The sequence below is a fragment of the Artemia franciscana genome, chromosome 4, assembly GCF_032884065.1.
Source record: "Artemia franciscana chromosome 4, ASM3288406v1, whole genome shotgun sequence".
Taxonomy (NCBI): Eukaryota; Metazoa; Arthropoda; class Branchiopoda; order Anostraca; family Artemiidae; genus Artemia; species Artemia franciscana.
The window spans coordinates 44,447,866-44,468,954 of record NC_088866.1 but is presented as its reverse complement, the minus strand read 5'-3'; the positions used below and the strand labels follow the sequence as shown (position 1 = coordinate 44,468,954).

Sequence of the window (21,089 nt, the reverse complement as noted above, 5' to 3'; positions counted from 1 at the left end):
ACTGAAGGAAACCTATATATACAGTTATGTACGAATCAAGCTAGAAAAAGGCTTGATTTTAGTGTAATATCCCATGTGGTTACCCTACAGTCTTACCGGTATAGGTACAGTTATGTACGACTTAAGATAGAAAAGGTATTTTAAGCAGGCCAAAAATATATATGCATTAATATCTCAAAAAGATCTATATTCCTAGCGCAATGGTTTTAGCAAATAAATATCCTGCTGGTTTTATGTAATAGAAGGAGGTAATATCTTATTGGTAGATCAACATAGATAGTTGAAGGAACATCAGCATTACTTTACCGATGTTTCTGAGCAACGAAGTTAGAAATCCTCTCCCCGTTTTTAGACACTTTAGAATAAACGTTGGTACCGAAATTACCAAGCTAATGCACTGGTTGTTATGGCCCTGCTTGATTTTAGTGTTATGTCCCGTGTGGTTACCCTACAGTATTACAGGTATTGGTATAGTTATGTACGATTTAAGATAGAAAAGGGTTATCTAAGCAGGCCTATACATTTGATTCGTAGATTAAGACACGGTTCAATCTGGACTCCTGTGATGTCTAACGCATTGACAACAATTGTGACTAGGACAACCAATGGTGGAGTCTACATTGACCTTCACGATCTTACTTTGATTTGTTACGGTGATGACGTCCTGTTGATTTGTTGCAGCCTTTCTGCTGATCCAGGCTGATCCAGAATCCTTATCTCGGGTTAAGACTTCTTAGGGCCTAGATTAAACGCTACAAAAAGTGGATTCTTTGTTTATAATGCCCGTGGAAGAGGTATTGCTTCTTTATCTGTTAATGTCGCCGGTTCAGCAAAAATAAAGAGTGTACTTTGCTAAACTATTTTGGCCTTGTTTATGGTCAGAAAAGCAGAATACTCGAACCCACTCATTAGGCTCAGGAATGCAACCCAGTGAGAGAAAAAAAATCAGTAGATTTTAGTGTTGATTTGGTTGATTTGGTGATTTGATTCAATAATCTAATAAATCATGTACTGATTTTTCTGTTTAAGCATTATAAAGTATCATTAGAAATAGTGATTAATACGTAATTAGTGATTAAAGCCGTAATGAGTAAAGGTAAATTATTGATAAAGTCGGTGAACGCAGCAATGATGATAATATTTAGAATAGCTAGGTATTGTGGAGTTTGTTTTTACTTTCGAGCAAGCTTAAAAAAAAAAAAGTCTTATAACTAAGGTTTCAATATTTGAAGCCATTGCAATGGCAGCATTGGGTTATTGCTTTGAAGTGTGGGGACTTCCAAGGGTTAAGGAAGATGTACTCAATTTCTTAGAATGAAATGTGTAGACTATATTCTTCTAACTGTTAGTGAAGCTGGTCATAAACATTTAAAAACTGTGGATCGATCCTACTTTTTAGCATTATAATGGAGTGAAATAGATTAATAAATCTAGATGAAGATTATACGTCCTCTATAATTGTGTTCTTTTGCAATCTAGTTGCCACCAAACAAAAGCATGACATCTTTTGAATGTAACAGGAAAAATCTTAAGACAGGATTTAAAGGAATTTAGAAGTTTATCGGAGGAAGAGTGAATATTCAAACTGGTTATGGTATATAAGGAATTTTGACCACTTTTTTGGCTTGATTGGTTTTATTATTGTTGGTAACAGTATTGTACTTCTTAAATTTTGATGCTATGATTTTGTGGCATGTTTTAATATCTAACCCATCAATGATAATTTAATTTGGCTGATCGAAAGGCTTTGAAAATGTGTAAATAATAGTTATTAAACTCAAAGCTGCTACAGACAAAGTTTTTAACAAAATATCATTTTGGTTTTGGGAAATGGAGGATTTGTACGCTAAATTTTCACCCCGAGATTAACAATTTAGAAGTATTTTAATTATCTATTCCATCAATAGCAATTTAATCTGGCTGATGGAAAAGCTTCGAAAATTATCCTAATCTCCTTCGGCCCGCCAGACAATTTCATGTTGTCCCATCGCCCTTCAGCCAAGAAGTGCAAGATAAATATTACATATATGATAATTATTAAACTTGAAGCAGCTGTGGACAAAGTTCTTAATAAAAGATCCTCGTGGTTTTAAGAAAGGGAGAGGATATGTTTGCTAAATTTTCACTCTGGTATTAACAATGTAGCATACTTTTAATTATCTAACCCATCAATAGGTATTTGATCCGGCTGATGGAAAAGCTTTGACAAGTGTCCTACTCTTCTTTGGCCCAGAAGACAAGTACATGTTTTTCCCGTGGTTAAGTTAGAAGGTGATGTTTGAAGTTGGTTTGGTATTGAACCAGTTGATAAGCAGGGTTGTGTCATCTCTCGGTTTATGTGAATTAATTGAAAAAAAACTTCCAACAAATAAGTATTTTAAAGGAAATTAAAGGGCTATATTAAACCAAAAATGAGCAAAAATAAAGGCAAATAAGTTTCCACCGTAAAACCACCAAAAATAGCCGTCAATAAATAAATGAAATCTAAAAACAAACATAAATGAATCATATTTTTTTAAATAAATAAGGTCAATTATAAGTGCCCTTATTACATTCCCCCACTTGAAGATCTTCCTCTTCATTCCTTTTGAAAACAAGAATATAATTTATTCTTTACTGAAAACAATCTTTATTTTGAGCAGAATGCTCCTATTTCTCATAATATCGAAAAAAAAGTTCATAAGCAAGATTATTGATTAAAACAACAAGCGAATCTGGATAGACATTTTAATATGCATATACTGATGTTTAATTCTTAATGCTTAAATAATTTTGAGTTTATTAAAGTTAAAAAGTCATTTTGGTTCTTTGGTTTCAGTAAAGTGCAAATTGTGCTCTTGCTGGTTTCTGCTGGTTTTTAGTTTGACGAATTTATTGAGACTTAAAATTTAGACTTGACTTAGGCAAAGGACTTGGGAGTCCTAAATCCGATATGAATGAATTTTTGGAAGCTTTGAGAGCTGTTCAGAAGGCTGATATCCTTGAACTAGATATAAATTAGGGTGAAGAGGTGAAATCAGATAACGAGAAACAAGATCAAGTGGAAAAAGTAATATAACGTGTATATTATTTAATAGGAAGGATAATGAATACAGTTAGGATATAAAAAGTACAATAATCGAAGCATAGTAATCTTTTTTAGTTGAATAGTCTAGGAAGATAAAAGGATGATACCCCAAATTATGATTAGAATATTGGAAGAGCAGACTAAAAGAACATAATAAAGATGTCCTTTGGGCTACACTTAATGACGCTCTTGCGTGCTAGAAGCCTAACAAACTGAGGATAGAGGAGCAGAAACAGCAAATTACTTGGTGCCACAACATTATTTTAGCTGGACTTATGTTTTACAAACATTTTTTCAGTGATTAGAAGCCATGGCAATAATGGTGGACTACTCTTGTTTTTAAACATGGGTGCTTCGAAAGGTTGAGAAAGATACATAATTTTATATTCGGAGGAATTGTTTGAGGACAATTTCAGACACTCGTTTGACAAACTGCACACAAATTTTGAATAAAATGAAATAAAAAAGAAAAACATTGACATAAATGTGTTCTTAGAATTTGGCAAAATTAAATTGAGAATTACGTTACTATTTATATAGATATTTTTCTGTTGTATAAACTTGCTGGGTATGGTTAATTTACCCCTTCAGTGCTAAGATAAATATGAAAAATTTATGGTAATATTTACTGCCCTCAGTAAAGTACAAAAGACACTTTTCCCTCAGGAAAACTTAAGGGGGTGGTAACGTTAACTTCATTTGTGGTAGTTTGGATTTACTTTTTCTTGAGATATCATTCGATTGTATTTCTACTTGTTTCAAAATCATGGTCTTCAATCTTCCCTGATTTTTTCAACGTTTCAAAATAAAAAAGAAACCAAACATAAATACTCACTCAAATAAATATCAGGGGTGGGGGCATATTAACTTGAAACAATTGCATATTAATTATATACTAACGGATTTATTAATCCCTCAGCAATGAAATCCACTCTTTATACTAAATAATTAATCTTTATTTTTATTCTTAATCACTATCTAAAACAACTAGGTTGATACTTAAGGGGTAAAATCAAGGATTAAAAGCGGCGGAAGCCCCTCCCTTATGGGTCAAATATTTTTGCTCTTCGCCTTCATGATGAGAAATATGCATTTTCTTTTGCAAAAATAAGCTAGAAATTTAATATAGCACTCGGACGCTATGCTTGGCCTTGGAATTAAGTCTTAAGACTCAACACCATTGGGACTATTCAAGATTCCAAAAGTTTGAGCTTTAGACTCCAGCTTTTGGCCACCACTTTGCTTTTCCCTGTTGGTGCGATGTAAACGACATCTATTCAGTATTTTTGCAAATGCTGCATTATCATCATCCTTCCCAAGAAAAATAGCGATTAAAATTATATTTATGTAATTTTGTAATATTACTGAAACATTACATCTAAGGTAATCGTTTAATATTAATTAGTTTGGTGAATCGATGTGATTATCAGATTATACTACTCTTAGAGAGCATTACACGTGATTGCTAGGACGATGGAAATGAATGAACTTTTGTTTGCGGTAATAGTTTCGGTAAAATTCTAGTTAATTGACTTCTTGCTATCATGGAAAGAGGTTAGTTTCGTAAAATGAAACTTTCAGGGATGGGTCTACGGGATAAAGTATGTCTTGGGAAGGTATTTTGAAGTATCTACCTCCACTCCTTCTTCCTCTAGAGGCCACTGACCTTTGATGACCTTTATAAATATGCGTTATAAAATTGAAACCTTGCAAAATAGATCTTCTTCTTAATTGAAGTACAACAAAATTGTTTTCAGCTTCATAATTTTGCTCAATCCCATTTTATAAGGTTTTAAAGATATGCAAGTACATTTCCTAAATTTTGAAAAAAACATTGATATGTTTCAAAATTCTACTCAAATAATAGGAATTGCATTTTCAGACCTAAAGGCAGAGAAAAAGCAACTAGGCCTAGTAATTCAAAATTAAGGTAAAATATTGTTTTGTAAAAATTTCAATAGGTAGACCTGTCATGTAGTTGAATTTCAGGGGCCTCTAGAAGGGAGAAGGACTGGAGATGGGTACTTCAAAATACCTTCCTTCCAGGGACATACTTTAGCCTATAAACCCATCCCTGAAAGTTTCATTTTCCTAACCTAAACCCTTTCTGAGATAGCAACAAGTCAATTAACTAGAATTTTACAATAGTTTTGGATATGGGTTGCTTTTTTTTCTTTCTTTTTCCAACATTTATAAATACTGCTAATTAGCTTATTTCTTGTTTTGTGTCTATAGTGACAAGCATTGTTGCTTACCATTTGGTGTATTAATAAATAAATGTTTTTAAGTAAAAATTGTTTTTCAACTTCCCAAAAGCACCAATTGTGCACTAATTCAAAAATTCAACTAATCATTTTACAGATTTTTAAATCTTTGTGAGTTGTGAATGAGTGAGGGTATGAGGCCCAAAACAATATTCCTGTGCTTCATTTGAGCAGATATATTTTGCACTTGAATATATAAAGTATATTTAAAGTGGTGATGAGCCTCCTGTGGAACATCTTGCTGTTGGTGTAACATGCCTATGGTTTGGCATCCTAAGTTAGCCTACACTCTGCACTTACCCATTCCTGATTGATTCCTTTCTTGAATGTATCTATGGTTTAGGACTGGATGGTGGCTTTGGAGTGGATGTTCCAGTGATGGACAGTGCATACAGAGAAGAAGTGCTGGTGCTCATCTTGATAGTAATGGGGGACTTGCAGCTTCTTTGTCTAACCTCTTGCTGTACTTGCAAGGGATGAGGAGAAAACTTGCCTTGAGAGGTTGTTCCTTAGCAGTTTTAAGTAGCAATTGCATCTTCTCTCTTCCTTTGATAGACAAAGATAAGGAGCTTGAAAGACACAAGGGGTTTCTCCTACAGTTTGTCTTGCAAAGCTGGTATGAGCTTTGTTGCTTGCCTTTGGACACCTGAGTGCTTTAAGGTTCATTTTATAACAGGGAGATGCTAGGGTCATTCCAAATCCTTGTTGTGCTTTGTAGAGCTTTTTGACCACACACAGCTTCCTGGTGGTATATGTTTGTTTTATAAGCCCTGGGGCTTGGTTTGCTCTAGCAGCTTGAGCTCATGTGTGGCTATGGAAATTGAGTTTATCATTAACAATAACCCTTAGGTCCTTCTTGTCACTTATACCTTCAAGCAGGTCTTCTGCAATATGATAAGGTCATCTAGGGTTGTTTTGTCTAAGATGCAAGACTTTGTGTTTTGACACATTGAAACGCAAACTCCCTTCTAAGATGACAATCTAGATAGTTCATCTAAATCTGCTTGCATTGTTGAGTGATTGGGGCTATTTTGGGCCTGTCCTAAGAGCTTGCAATCATCAACATTTAGTATCAATGGGTTTTTTAGATGAGTTTTACAGTCATTAATATATATGCTTAACAACATGGGCCCCAGGATTGTGCCCTTTGAAACTCCACTATGATGTCCCAAATGTCACTGCTACTGGCTCAGCAATTTGTCCAGCTACTTCTTTTAATAGTTTGGTTTGTAGATTTTCTGGTCTAGCAGCTTTGTTTGCATAGTTCATTAGTTTTTGGATTGGTTACTCTGGTAAAGTGGGTGGAGGGTTGACTTGAGCAAATTTGCTTTTTCTTTAGCCTCATAGGCGTTTGTTTCATCCTCTTTCATGAGGTCTGGGATATCATGTCTAGAGGCATTAGCTGCTGAGACATGGTGCCTAAACCCCTTTGGATTCTACTCTGTGTTGTTGTCTTAAGGATCACAGGAAAGGCAATTGGAGACCATGGAATCAAATGGGGAGGAAAAACTTCTGGCCTTCAATTATGCTGATGATTTAAGCATACTTGATGAAAGTGTGAGCAAAATGTATGAATTTTTATACATTTTGTTTTTATTTTGGGGTGCTAAAATAGGTTTGAAACTTAATGTTAAGAAGACTAAGTCACTATGGATAGGAATAACTGAAGATGAAAAGGTGACATTGTGTAACAAAAATATTGATCAGGTGGCTTGGTGCTACTATATACTACTATTAATAGTAGTAGTTTGTGTCAGCTGAAATTGCCTCCTTGTGGTTTTCTATGATTTTCCATGTCAAATTTCTTAGCCTGTTTCTGCACTTCTTGAACATGTCATAGCGGTTATCACATCTGCACTTTATTTACTTAGTCCATACTCTTTTCTTCCTTCTAGCCCTTTTAATTTCTTTGGGTGGGAAGGGGAGTGTTATTGGCAGGGGCAACCAGTATATCCACTGCAGCTAGGACTAGTGTTTTAAATGCTTCCCAGCTTTTTTCTGTGTTATCACTGTCAACCATAATTTCCCATTTTACCTTTGGCAGGTCCTGCTGTTTCAATTCATAATCTGTAAAGGATTTTTTTCTACTTTATTTTTCTTCTTGAAGTTCTCCTGTATCTTAGTCAAGATGCAAATATGTTCACTGCTTCCAATTGCAGTGTGATTTGAAGCAGAATGATTTGTTCAGGGGTCATTTGTCACACCTAAGTCTAGTAAGGAGGGTTGTTGCTGGTGCCTGAATTATGTTGTTTTAAGTGAGGGATTTAGAAGTGACACAGGAGGGGCTACTTTCAAGGGGTAATCTTATACCTTCAGCCCACTTAACATCAAACATTTAAATCTTTTACCTTAAATTACCTTAAATCGCACTGTCCGGCGAATAAGGTTGGGTGAACATCCTGTAGATTCGCCGGTTGAGTGATGGAGGTGGAAGTGCGTTGTCTAGTTCCGTTGAGTAGATCCACTGGCCTCCCAGTGTAGTTTCCACTCCATCGCTGCCCAGTCTCGGTCAATTGCTTTTTTGAAGTTGTCAACAGTTTTGGACTGAACTGTTACTTCACTAAGGGAATTCCACAGTGGAACAGCACGAGTTGAGAAGAAGTTGGAACGTTCTCTCCGTGAGCTTCTTTGTTGCTGGAGCTTCTTGGTGTGGCCCCGGGTGTGGCTAGAGAGCGACTTATTAAAAAGCCCTGGTGTGACACCATTCTCCAGCAGCTTGTGGGTCAGGATTGCATCTCCGCGTTTCCTCCTGTACGTCAGGGTTGGGAGCTTGAGTTTCTTGAGGCGTTCAGGGTACGAGAGGTTCTTACATTTGGTTGGTAGTTTTGTAGCCCTCCGCTGAACGCTCTCAAGGATCATCTTGTCCACGACATAGTGGGGAACGGCAAGAGAGACTCCGTACTCAAGTTGCGGTCTGACCAGTCCTGTATATAGCTTCCTGATTGTCCTGGGAGATCTACTGGTGATATTACGTCTGATGAGACCAAGGGACCTGTTGCCTTTTGCAGCTAGGTATTTGCTGTGACTATGGAATTTCATTTTGTCATCAACAATGACCCCAAGGTCTCTTTCTTCGGTGACAGTTTCCAAAGTTATGAGCTTCCCAGTACGATCTGTCATTGTATATGTCATTCCTGGGTTCTTAGGGCCAAGATGTAGGACTTTGCACTTTTCAGCATTAAACTCGAGGGACCAGGAAGAGGACCAGTTGTTGAGGGTGTGCAGATCTGCCTGCAGAGCTGCGCACTGTTGGTTGTTTGCGACTGGGCCAAACAATTTCGAGTCGTCTGCAAACAGTTTAAGGTCATTTTGCACTGACTGGGCTGAGTCATTGATGAACATGTTGAAGAGGGTAGGTCCCAGTTTAGTTCCTTTGCGGAACTCCGCTGAGCACTGGAGTTGGGTTTGACATGATTTGATTCCCCTCCTCATCATACATCATCACCCTCTGTATTCTATCCTTGAGAAACTGGATAATCCATTCTCTTACATCTTGGTGGAGTTGATAGAACTCTAGTTTCCTTTCCAGGTACGAGTGTACTACCTTCTCGAAAGCTTTGGCTTGGTCCAGCAAGAGTACGTCAACTGGAAGGCCTTCCTCAATCATCTTGGTGATTATGTCATATGATTGGATTAGGTTTGTCTCCACAGAGCGACCCTTCCTGAAACCATGTTGTCCATCGTATAACAGGCTGTTAGTTTCCAGATGTGCAATGATTGCATCATTTAAGACGCCTTCCATGACTTTTGATGGGACAGAAGTCAGGCTGATGGGTCTGTAATTCTGTGGTTTATCTTTCTGTCCTTTTTTGAAAACTGGCATGACATTTGCTGTTTTCCAGTCAGAGGGAATAGTTTTGGAAGCTATTGACATCTGGAATATTCTTGTCAGGGGTTCCGCTATTTCAGCTGCGGTCTCCTTCAGCAACCTAGGATGGATGCCATCGGGTCCCTTTGCCTTGGATGGGTCCAAAGTTTTTAGGCGCTTGTAAGTATCACAAGCTGTGAACTGGATCGATGGCATAGGGTGTTTGATGTGGGTGGTTGGCATATCCGGTGGGGGGCATCCAGGGTCTTTAGAGAAATTTGACGAGAAGCATTGATTGAGGGTATCTGCCATTACCAATGGGTCGGTTATTTTGGTTCCATCGCTGGAGGTAAAATGATGGATCGACCTGCGGCTTGGGTTGTTTGAAGTGACATATCTCCAAAACTTTTTTGGATTGGTTTTTGCCTCTAGTGCTATCGACTCCTCATATCTTATGGTTGCTTTTCTGGTCGCATTTCTCAGTTTGTTCCTGGCCTTTTTGTACTGCTCTAGATGGGCTGCACTCTCACAATTTTTATACTTTTTCCAAGCTTTCTTTTTCTTATTAATGACTTTTTTTAGCTGTGGTGACATATACGGAAGGGTTCTGGGACGTTCTGAGAAGTAAGTTTTCGTATGCTTCAACTCAAGACTCAGTAGTATGTCCTTGAAAAGCTCCCAGGATGCTTCAGTGTCTTGTTGCAAGGAGTTTTCCCATTCAATCTCTTGTAGGTCCTGGCGTATTTTCTTGTAATCAACAAACGTTCGTTTGATTTTGTTGGTTGGTATCTGATTCAAGATTATTGCACTCAGGATACAAAGATGGTCGCTTGCTCCAAGGGGGGGTAAGTTTGCTGTTGACATAATTTTTTCGGGGTTGTTTGACAGAACGAGATCAAGGAGAGATGGAGTTTGATGATCTCTATGTCTGGTAGGGAACTCAACTGTCTGGACCAGCAGGTTATCAGCAAAGGCTTCAAGAGTTGGATTGGTATAGTTGTTTTGAAGAGTAAAGCCTAAACCATCGACCCACCTGGTGTCCGGCATGTTAAAGTCTCCTGTGATGATGACATTTTTGGGGTTACATATTGTCATTTCATTTATAATATTTGCCACATACTGAAATGATTCTTCGGAGCTGGGGGGGGAAGGGCTACGGTAAATCACACCAATTCTAAACTTTTCAGACCCTACTGTCAATTCAACCAGGATAGACTCTACCCAAAAATAATTGGCACTTGTGAAAAGGTCAAAGTTATTTACCTTCAAGGCTGACTTGATGTATATGGCAACTCCTCTCCTCACATTGGGTCTGTCCAGATTCGAAATGACTGTGTATCCTGGTATCTGAATATGGCTATCCTCCAGTCTATTTTGAGAGTTTTTTGGGCAAATTTCACTTAAGCACACAACGTCTATATCTTCGTGAGCCAGCAACACTTTTAGCTCATTCAGCTTGTTTGGCAAGGAGTCAATGTTTGTTGACAACACTTTCATCACTTGTTTCTGTCTGCTTCTTCTTCTTCCTGAGCCCGCTGGAACTAGCACGTCATCGTTGGATGACGGACTTTCGTCTGCTTCGCTAGATGCTGCGTCAGTTGAATAAGAATCTGGCGAGTTGTATTCCGATTCAACAGAAAGAACGCAGCTAGTGTCAGATTTGGCAGTTTCAAAACTGCATTCCGATGAATGTTCTTGAGCTGATATGGAACTACTATATAATACACTGTTAAATGACACTAAACTACTATTTACATGTCTTTCGTCTGGCTGTGCATCTAGTGCTCCATCGCTCCCAATGCTGGGGGTGGAGCTCGCTGACCGTTTTTTGAGACGACTTTGCCGTTCCGTACTCCGAGGTCAGTCTCACCGTTTGCAATCCGTCTTTTAAGTTCCTCTGTAGCGCTCTTACGTTTAGCTCTGTCCTCTCGGGACTCATCGCTGTGGAACTGTATGTCTGCTTTCAGCTCGACGGATTTTTTCAAGATCTTTACCTTGGTGGCAATGTCTGTAACACTAAAAAGAATCGGGGGAGGGCGGTGTGGGACTTGCTGGGTGGGTGGTTTGTTTGCACCGAGTCTTTTCAGGTTCAGAATTTTGACGCCGGGGAGACTATAATCTGAGGCTAGGTGCTGGATCACAAAGTTTGTATCATCGTCTGTAGGTGAGACACCGTAAGCGATGAGGTTCAGTTTCCTGCGTTGTCTGTCCCTATCCTGCCTCATCACTTTTAGGACTTGGTCCTCTAGGTCAGTACCAACTCTTCCCTCCGCGACTAGTTTAGAGATTCTGCTATCGACATCAGCAACAGAACACTTAGATGCCATGTCTCTTTCAATGTTGGAGATCCGATCACTGAGTGGGTTTACTGCCTCGCTTATTTCTTTTGTGATACTGTCCTTAAATAAGTCGAACGAATCATCAAACTTTTTTGCGATTCGATCTTCAAACTCGGAAAGGAGGGTTTTTACTTGGTTACCAATGTTACTTTGATTGGACGACTGCGGTGCCCTGAGTTTGCACACTGGGCATACCCACTGGCAACCAATTCGCCTTGTCATCTTTGTGAAAAGATTGTACTCAGCTAGGGGCATCTCCAAACACTTTATACATAGCCAATTTTCACAAGAATCACATTCAAGGGCAGATGAGTTAGGGTCTAATGCTACCGCGCACGCTGAGCATTTGTCTTGGCCTTTAATCGGACTGTCTTTCTTCCGCTTAGATGACTGCGATGCCATCTGTGGTTCTTTCTCGAAAAGTCTGTAATTAATTCGTACTCGTACGCAGATGAGAGTGTCAAGTTTGTGGGCACGGATTCAGAACTTGGGGGACCTGTGGGAAGCGCGGATACTCAAATCACCTATCCCCAGCAGTTTAAGGATGGATATCCCGCCGGTACCAATACGGCTCTTCGTGTTTGTTATCGCTCTCTTCTGCACAGGTTTCCCCAAATGCAGAAAATAAACGATTCAACTTACGTAATCTGTGGCTTTATCAAAAAAAATAAATACTTCGCAAATGTATTGTGGCAACACTGTATAGGTAGATAAGGAAGAACGGGAAGATGCGCAATTCCCTGGAGAATTGAAAACAAAATGAATTGCCCAAAAGTCTAAATATATCAGTCACAGCACTGAGGTAAGTCCCTTAAATCAACACCTAGGGTAACACAAGACCAAGGAAAATACAAAAAACAAAGAAAAACAGTTTTATCTCACAGTTTAATACATATATATCCAGGGTTCAAATTTATTCAGCCACATGGATTTGTTATTGTTATTATCGTTATTGTTATTGTTATTTAAACAAAAAGATTGTTGAATGCTCATTGGCAGCTCAGATACAACTAGGTGTGAAATAAATTGATCAGGGACAGACACACAACAGCAATCAACACCTATTATAAATGATTTAGGTCCAACATAAAGTTTCAAACAGACATATTCAATCCAACTACTATCAGAATAAATAAAAGAGAAACTCACAGTTTCAGCTTTCAGTCAAGTTCTGCAATATATTGCTGCTCCTCTCCAACACTAAGGGTCGTTTTTTATTTCTGTTTATTATTTTAGCACTGTTGCCATTTTTGCAAGAGTATCTGATTTTGATTTCACTTTTGCTGTTGCTCTCACTGCCAGTGTTGTCATGCTTGCTCTCATTGCCCAATTTTGAAAACTTAATGTGTTGAGACAAGTGACTCAGTGCTGGCAAAGCTTGGGTTTGTTTCACTGCAAATGACCTCTTCCTCTCTATTTACGTTAAATTGTGCCACATCTAGTGCTCCATCTGTCTTGGGACTGGGGGTCCCAAGGGTGGACTGTTTTTTGCCACAATGACCCTTTTTCTTGTTCTCAGATTCTGATCACTGGCAGCAGCTCTTCTTTTAATCTCTTTAACTAATTTTTTTCTGACAGTCTTCTCAAAAGCTATCTACACAAATGACAATAGTTCCTTTTTTTGTTTTGGAAAGCATCAAGATTACTGCTCTCTGTTTGCCTGAAATGATGGAGAATAAGATGGGATCTGGCCTTGCAGGGGCTAAGGATCCAGGTACATTATGGTTTTGCCCTTCTGGCAGGTGCCATATGTTTGAAATGAAACCCACATCTATTTGAACTCACTTTTGAGGAACACATGTATGAATTTGGCATCATTTGTCTGAGGTGGTATACCAAAAGCAGTGAGGCTCAGATGTCTGACTATTTTGTGATCATTGGATTCTAATTTATTGGCAGAAACACAGTTTACAATGTCATTGACTTCCAACACAGAAACTTTTGTTTTTATGCTCTCTTCAAGATCATTGATTTTGGCTTTGACAGAGTCCAGAAAAGCATTCATATCATGTTTGAATTAGTCAAACATAGTTAGTATTACATTTCTGTTTTCTTGTAATGTGATTGTTACAGCATCTGAGATGGTTTGTTAGCTACTGCTGGTTTTTCACAAGGGACATACCCAAACACTTCCAAGGCTATGGCTCATTTTGTTGAATATGTTGTACTCAGAATCAGACATCAAGAGGCACCCAGCACGAAGCCAGGAACCTCATTTGTCTCATTTACTGCATTTGACCTTTCATGCAAAGCACACCCATCCACTGCACACTTATCAGAGCCTTTTTCAGGGGCTGAGGTTTTTTGGCTGTTTCATAGTGCTACTTCCTGTGCTTTTTGTCGGCATTATACGGCAATGCTGCATATATATGTACAAGTAAAAAGTTACTAGAAATATCTTATTTTGGCAAAGATTTTCTCAGAAATTTTTTCAGAACAACACTATTGATAGCCCAAATAATTATTGCCTTGAAAATTTTTAAGGTAGATAGAAACTGTGGGAAGTACAATATTCAAATCACCTGTTCCCAGCAGCTTAAGCATTAAAATCCTGACAGTACCAATATGACCTCTTGATTGTTAGATATTACTCTCTTCTGCACAGACTATCTCCAAAATTTAGAAGAATAAGAAGCACTTGGAATATATTACCTTTTTTTTTGTTTGTTTGAATTATAATTTAAACCCAAAGCAAACAAATGCTAATCCCCATGGGAAAAAAAAATATTAAATTACTAGCTTCATAGTCCATGTATGTAAAGTCACACTCCAAGGAAAGCCACTTAAAATTACACTTAAGGGTAAATATAAGTAGAAAATGATAAATTTAAGTCAAAATAAATGTTTTATTGTACACATTTGGCCAATAATCTTGTATTTAATTTTCACGCCACCAAGTTGTTGTTTGTTGTCAGTAAGAATTTACCATTAATTGAACCTTGTTTTACATAAAAACTTTTTGTTTAAGTTTCTACTGTTTGAATTCAATGAAATTTAGTTTGGTAACAGTACACAGCTCCCAATTTCTGAAATAAACACTATAGGCTAAAATACAAAGAAAAGAATCAAATTCAGTGGTTTGCCTCTTCAGGATAAAACACTGCAATTCTGAAAACTATTTTTAAGAATGCTAAAATACTTACCTCATTCTTAAAAGTACTCTGTTTTACCCCTAATTCCATAAAAGTTAAATATTCAGCCCAAATTTTATATTCTACCAAAATATTTTATGTGACTCTTGTGTTCAAATTGACATAATGGCAGACAAGTAAGAGTGACAGGAAGAATCAGCAAACAGGCAACAGCTGTATTCAGAGATGATATATAATTTGGGCTACACATTTTGCAACAATTGTGATTAATGCATTTATTTAACCCAAGCTCCTATAAAGAAAAAGCAATATAAGCAAGCATAGCACACACAGCAAGATGAAACACAAGCACTAGCAAAGCAAAGCAATCATAATCACTACATCTCCCTTCTTTTCACTTTAAACTAGTTGGTTCACAATACACCAGTACTGCACCTTATCATCACTATCTGAGATATCAGTAAATTTATTTACATCCTGAGAAGGCGCTAGGCTTGCTTCTCTATTCTGTATTCTAAGTACACATAAGGTTTGTTACACTAGTAAAATCTACTATCACGCTTAACACTTCTTTTTTTTCTTTTTTTTATGAGTACGAGAAGGTGCTAGGCTCACATCTCTCATATGTACTCCTGGTATGCACATTGCATACTTCTCACTTCACGAAAATAGCGACGAAGACCTGAGTCCTGGTTGAACTTCGTTGAAGTAAGGATGCTAGGGCTATTTTTATGGCACTTGGTATTAACCAAGTGACATATAGCAGTCGCCAATTCTGTCGGTCGGTCTGTCGGTCCTGGTTTTGCTACTTTAGGCACTTCCAGGTAAGCTAGGACGATGAAATTTGGCAAGCGTATCAGGGACCGGACCAGATTAAATTAGAAATAGTCGTTTTCCCGATTTGACCATCTGGGGGGGAGTGGGGGCCCGGTTAATTCGCAAAAAATAGAAAAAATGAAGTATTTTTAACTTATCAGCGGGTATTTGGATCTTAATGAAATTTGATGTTTGGAATGATATTGTGTCTTAGAGCTCTTATTTTTAATCCCGACCGGATCTGATGACATTGGGGGGAGTTGGAGGGGGAAAACCTAAAGTCCCGGTTTTGCTACTTTAGGCACTTCCAGGTAAGCTAGGACGATGAAATTTGGCAAGCGTATCAGGGACCGGACCAGATTAAATTAGAAATAGTCGTTTTCCCGATTTGACAATCTGGGGGGGGGAGAAGGGGCCGGTTAATTCGGAAAAATAGAAAAAATGAAGTATTTTTAACTTATGAGCGGGTGATTGGATCTTAATGAAATTTGATGTTTGGAATGATATTGTGTCTCAGAGCTCTTATTTTAAATCCCGACTGGGTCTGATGACATTGGGGGGAGTTGGAGGGGGGAAACCTAAAATCTTGGAAAACACTTAGAGTAGAGGGATCGGGATGAAACTTGATGGGAAAAATAAGCGCAAGTCCCAGATACATGATTGACATAATCGGAACTTATTTGCTCTCTTTGGGGTAGTTGGGAGGGGGGGAGTAAGTCTTAAAAATTAGAAAAATGAGGTATTTTCAACTTACGAACGGGTGATCGGATCTCAATGAAATTTGATGTTTAGAAGGATATCGTGTCTTAGAGCTCTTATTTTAAATCCCGACCGGATCTGGTGATGGGGGCGGGGAGTTGGGAGGGGGAAACCTAAAACTTGGAAAACACTTAGAGTGGAGGGATCGGGATGAAACATGGTGGGAAAAATAAACACAAGTCCTAGATAGATGATTGACATAAACGGAACGGATCCGCTCTCTTTTGGGTAGTTGGGGGGGGGGGGTTAATTCTGAAAAATTAGAAAAAATGAGGTATTTTTAACTTACGAATGGGTGATTGGATCTCCATGAAATTTGATTTTTAGAAGGATATCGTGGCTCAAAGCTCTTATTTTAAATCCTGACCGGATCTGGTGACATTGGGGGAAGTTTGGGGTGGGGAGACCTAAAATGATGGGAAACCCTTAGATTGGAAGGATTGGGATGAAACTTGGTTGGAAAAATAAGCAAAAGTCTTGCATACGTAATTTACATAATTGGAACGGATCCGCTCAATTGCGGGGGGGGGGGGGTAATTCTGAAAAATAAGAAAAATAACGTATTTTTAACTTACGAAGTAGTGATCGGATCTTCATGAAACTTCATATTTAGAAGGACCTCGTAACTCTGATATCTTATTTTAAATCTCAACCGGATCAAACGTAATTGGGGGGGGGCAGTTGGGGGGACCGGAAATCTTAGAAAATACTTAAAGCGGTGAGATCAGGATGAAACTGGATGGGAAGAATAGAAACCTGTCTAAGATACGTGACTGACATAACTGGACCGGATCTGCTCTCTTTGATGGAATTGGGAGGGGGGAGGTAATTTTGAAAATTGAGGTATTTGTAACTTACGAAAGGGTGACCAGATCTTAATGAAATTTGATATTTAGAAGGATCTTGTGCTATAAAGTTTAACGTTAGGTTCTGACCTTCTCACAAGTGCCAAATGAGCTCTTGGCTCTTCCGACCTCGTCCAAATGAGCTCTTGGCTCTTCCGACCTCGTACCATATGAGCTCTCGGCTCTTCCGACCTCGTCACAAGTGCCATATGAGCTCTTAGCTCTTGTTTAAAAAAAGTTTTAAAAAGTGTTTTTAATTATTCAGTTTTAATCCTCACAATTTGATGTAAGTTCTTTTATATATAATTTCTCTCTTATTCTTGTATTGTGCTGAAGACAGCCCTTGGACATAGGGCCGAAATATCTACGGAAATAATTTCCACTGTCTTGAAATTTTCTTTATTGTCTCTACGTTGTATTTGTTTTCTCACTTCACACAACTGTATTCTAGGTACACATAAGGTTTGTTTCACTAGTAAAATCTACTATCACGCTTAACACTTCTTTTTTTTCTTTTTTTTATGAGTACAAGAAGGTGCTAGGCTCACTTCTCTCATATGTACTCCTGGTATGCACATTACATACTTCTCACTTCACACAACTATTTACAGGTTCAATCTCTTTGGCGGGTTGATTACACTTGTGGATCGTGTTCTTACACTGACTTGGGGGAGAGGTGCTGCTCCACATGGCTGAATTGAGGCTTCAGATGAGGTGAGCTCTGTCTCCATTCAGTCTAGTGGTGCTGAGGAGCGCAGCGGTGATCTGCTGAGCTGATTTCGGGGTGGTGACAGTGATTTTTGAGCCGGAATTTCTTTGTTTGGAGTAGAGAATGGGGTCAAAGATATGACAGTTGGCCCGGCAAGGTCTCTAGTCTCTGAGTCAATGCCAAGGCCGCTTGAGAGGTGAACTCTATTCCGTCTTTTGACAGACCCGTCGTCTGTCTCAACTACGTAGGATCGAGGGGCCTCAGACTGGGCAATTACTCTTGCTGGGCTCCATTCGCCACCTGGCGTCTTCTTCATGTATACTGATTTCCCTACTTCTAATGACAGAAGAGGCCTAGACGTTGCATCATACTGACACTTCTGTTGTCTCTGGAGAGCTGTGTGTTTCTCAAAAAACTTGCGATTGCTGACCACTTTCTTTTTTAGGTGGTCAGTAGTAGATGGCAGAAGTGTCCTCAATTGATGACACATCAGAAGCTGGGACGGCGAGGCTAGTCCATCCATGGGTGTGTTCCTGTATTCGAGTAGTCCCAAGTATGGGTCTTCACCGTTTTCTGATACCTTTGTCATGAGGTTCTTTGCTGTCTGGACAGTCTTTTCCACAAGGCTGTTGGACTGGGGGTAGATTGGACTTATGTTCTGTGAGTAAATACCCATGTCCTGGCAAAATCTTGGAATTCAACCAAGGAGTACTGAGGGCTATTGTCCAATATTAGTATAGATGGGATGCCATATCGGGCGAAATGAGATTTGAGTTTGGAGATGACAGCCTTTGACGTAGTGGAGCTGAGTTTGTCTGCTTTGAAAAAACGGCTATGATAGTCCTCTGTTACAAGATAGTCATTATTGTTGAGCATGAATATGTCGGATGCGACTTTTTGCCAAGGAAGACATGGTATTTCTTGACTGATCATAGGCTCTCTTTGGTTTGATGGCCTGTTTCTAGCACATCTTTGCCAACTACGAACATACTGCTCAATGTCTGCATTCAGGCCAGGCCAATAAACCAGCATTCTGGCTCTTTGCTTGGTCTTTCTACTCCAAGGTGAGCAGCGTGGAGTTTTCTCAGGATGTCTGGCTGTAATATCTTGGGTATGACCAATCTCTTGCCTTTGAAGATGATCCCTTTGTTTGTTGACAGTTCATGCTGGATATTCCAGAACGGACGTGGCTCTGACTGGCATGTTTTTCTGCTTTTTGGCCAGCCTTCATGGATTGTTTTTGCCAGAATCCTGAGTTGGATAGCTTTGGAAGTTTCTTCCTGGATTCGTAGGATTTTCTCATCACTTACAGGAAGATGTCTAGAGATCTGATGAACATACACGTCTATTTATGTTACTAGTTTCTCATCGATATCCGGAAGGTAGAGACAAGAAAGAGTGTTGGCAATTAGTATTTCTGAACCTGGCCAGAATTGCAGATGAAGATTGTATGGTTGGAGTTGTAGCATTAGTCTCTGTACCCTTGGAGGGGCCATGTGGATAGGATCTCTGATTATTGTCTCAAGTGGGTGGTGATCAGTGATTACGTTGACGCCTCTCCCGTAGAGGTAGTGGTGAAAGTGTTTGCATCCATAGACAATAGCGTAAAGCACCTTTTCAAGTTGGGAGTACTTTTGCTTGGTTTTGCTAAGTGCATGGGATGCATACGCTACTAGCCAACAAAAGAGTTTGTCTGCTTTGAAAAAACGGCTATGATAGTCCACTGTTACAAGATAGTCATTATTGTTGAGCATGAATAGGTTGGATGCGACTTTTTGCCAAGGAAGACATGGTATTTCGTGACTGATCATAGGCTCTCTTTGGTTTGATGGCCTGTTTCTAGCACATGTTTGCCAACTACGGACATACTGCTCAATGTCTGCATTCAGGCCAGGCCAATAAACCAGCATTCTGGCTCTTTGCTTGGTCTTTCTACTCCAAGATGAGCAGCGTGGAGTTGTCTCAGGATATCTGGCTGTAATATCTTGGGTATGACCAATCTCTTGCCTTTGAAGATGATCCCTTTGTTTGTTGACAGTTCATGCTGGATATTCCAGAACGGACGTGGCTCTGACTGGCATGTTTTTCTGCTTTTTGGCCAGCCTTCATGGATTGTTTTTGCCAGAATCCTGAGTTGGCTAGCTTTGGAAGTTTCTTCCTGGATTCGTAGGATTCTCTCATCACTTACAGGAAGATGTCTAGAGATCTGATGAACACACACGTCTATTTATGTTGCTAGTTTCTCATCGATATCCGGAAGGTAGAGACAAGAAAGAGTGTCGGCAATTGGTATTTCTGAACCTGGCCAGAATTGCAGATGAAGATTGTATGGTTGGAGTTGTAGCATTAGTCTCTGTACCCTTGGAGGGGCCATGTGGATAGGATTTCTGACTATTGTCTCAAGTGGGTGGTGATCAGTGATTACGTTGACGCCTCTCCCATAGAGGTAGTGGTGAAAGTGTTTGCATCCATAGACAATAGCGTAAAGCACCTTTTCAAGTTGGGAGTACTGTTGCTTGGTTTTGCTAAGTGCATGGGATGCATACGCTACTACCTCTCTATCACTACAGAGGTTTGCTCCCAAGCCATGGCTGGATGCGTCGATTTTCAGCTCCACATTCAAGCTCTTGTAGTTGAAGAAGGAGATGCCTGACATGATTGACTGCTTGAGCTCTACCAGCATCTGGTCATTTTCAGGACTCCAAGAGAACGGCTCACATTTGAGTATGCCTTGAAGGCTTTTATTTCTAGTAGACAGGTCGGCAATGTATTTTGCAAGGTAGTTCAACATTCCAAGGAGGGTAAGCAGCTCTTCGTGACTCTGAGGTCTGGGCATCTCTTTGATGGCTCTCAGTTTTTCTGGGTCAGGTTTCATGCCATCAGCTCCAATTACGTTTCCAAAATAGCATACGCTGCTTGCACTGAAGCTGCATTTATCCTTGTTGAATTTAACACCTTTTTCTAGTGCTCTTTCCATAATGGCTTGGAGTCTTTCATCATGCTCTTCTTGGTTTGCTCTATACACTAGAATGTCATCAATAATGATGGCTACTCCTTTCAGCCCTTTGAATGCTTCTTCCATATGGCGTTGGAACTCATCTTGTGCTGAAAGTAAGCCAAAGGGCATTCTTAGGAATCGACAACGGCTGTATGTAGTGCTGAATGTTGTTATCTCAGATGCAGTTGCAGAAAGGACTAATGACCAGTACACTGACCGAGCATCCATTTTGCTGAACACCTTTGCACCATGCAGCTTGGCTGTAACATCTTCTAAGGTAGGTATGGGATAGTAAGGGCGCTTTATGCATTTGTTGAGGTCTACTGGGTCTATGCATAGCCTTACAGTTCCGTTCTTCTTTTCAATCATCACCATTGAATTTACCCATTCTG

The 21,089-nt window shown here is 39.3% G+C and overlaps 1 protein-coding gene across 1 annotated transcript in view; it reads left to right on the top strand.

Moving 5' to 3' along the window:
- The first annotated feature begins 4,370 nt into the window (after positions 1-4,370).
- Positions 4,371-21,089, top strand: part of LOC136026476 (dentin sialophosphoprotein-like) — a 33,117-nt gene continuing 16,398 nt past the window's right edge. The window contains exon 1 of the mRNA XM_065703093.1: positions 4,371-4,450. The gene's annotated coding sequence lies outside the window, so the exon portion shown is untranslated. The remainder of the gene's footprint in view (positions 4,451-21,089) is intronic.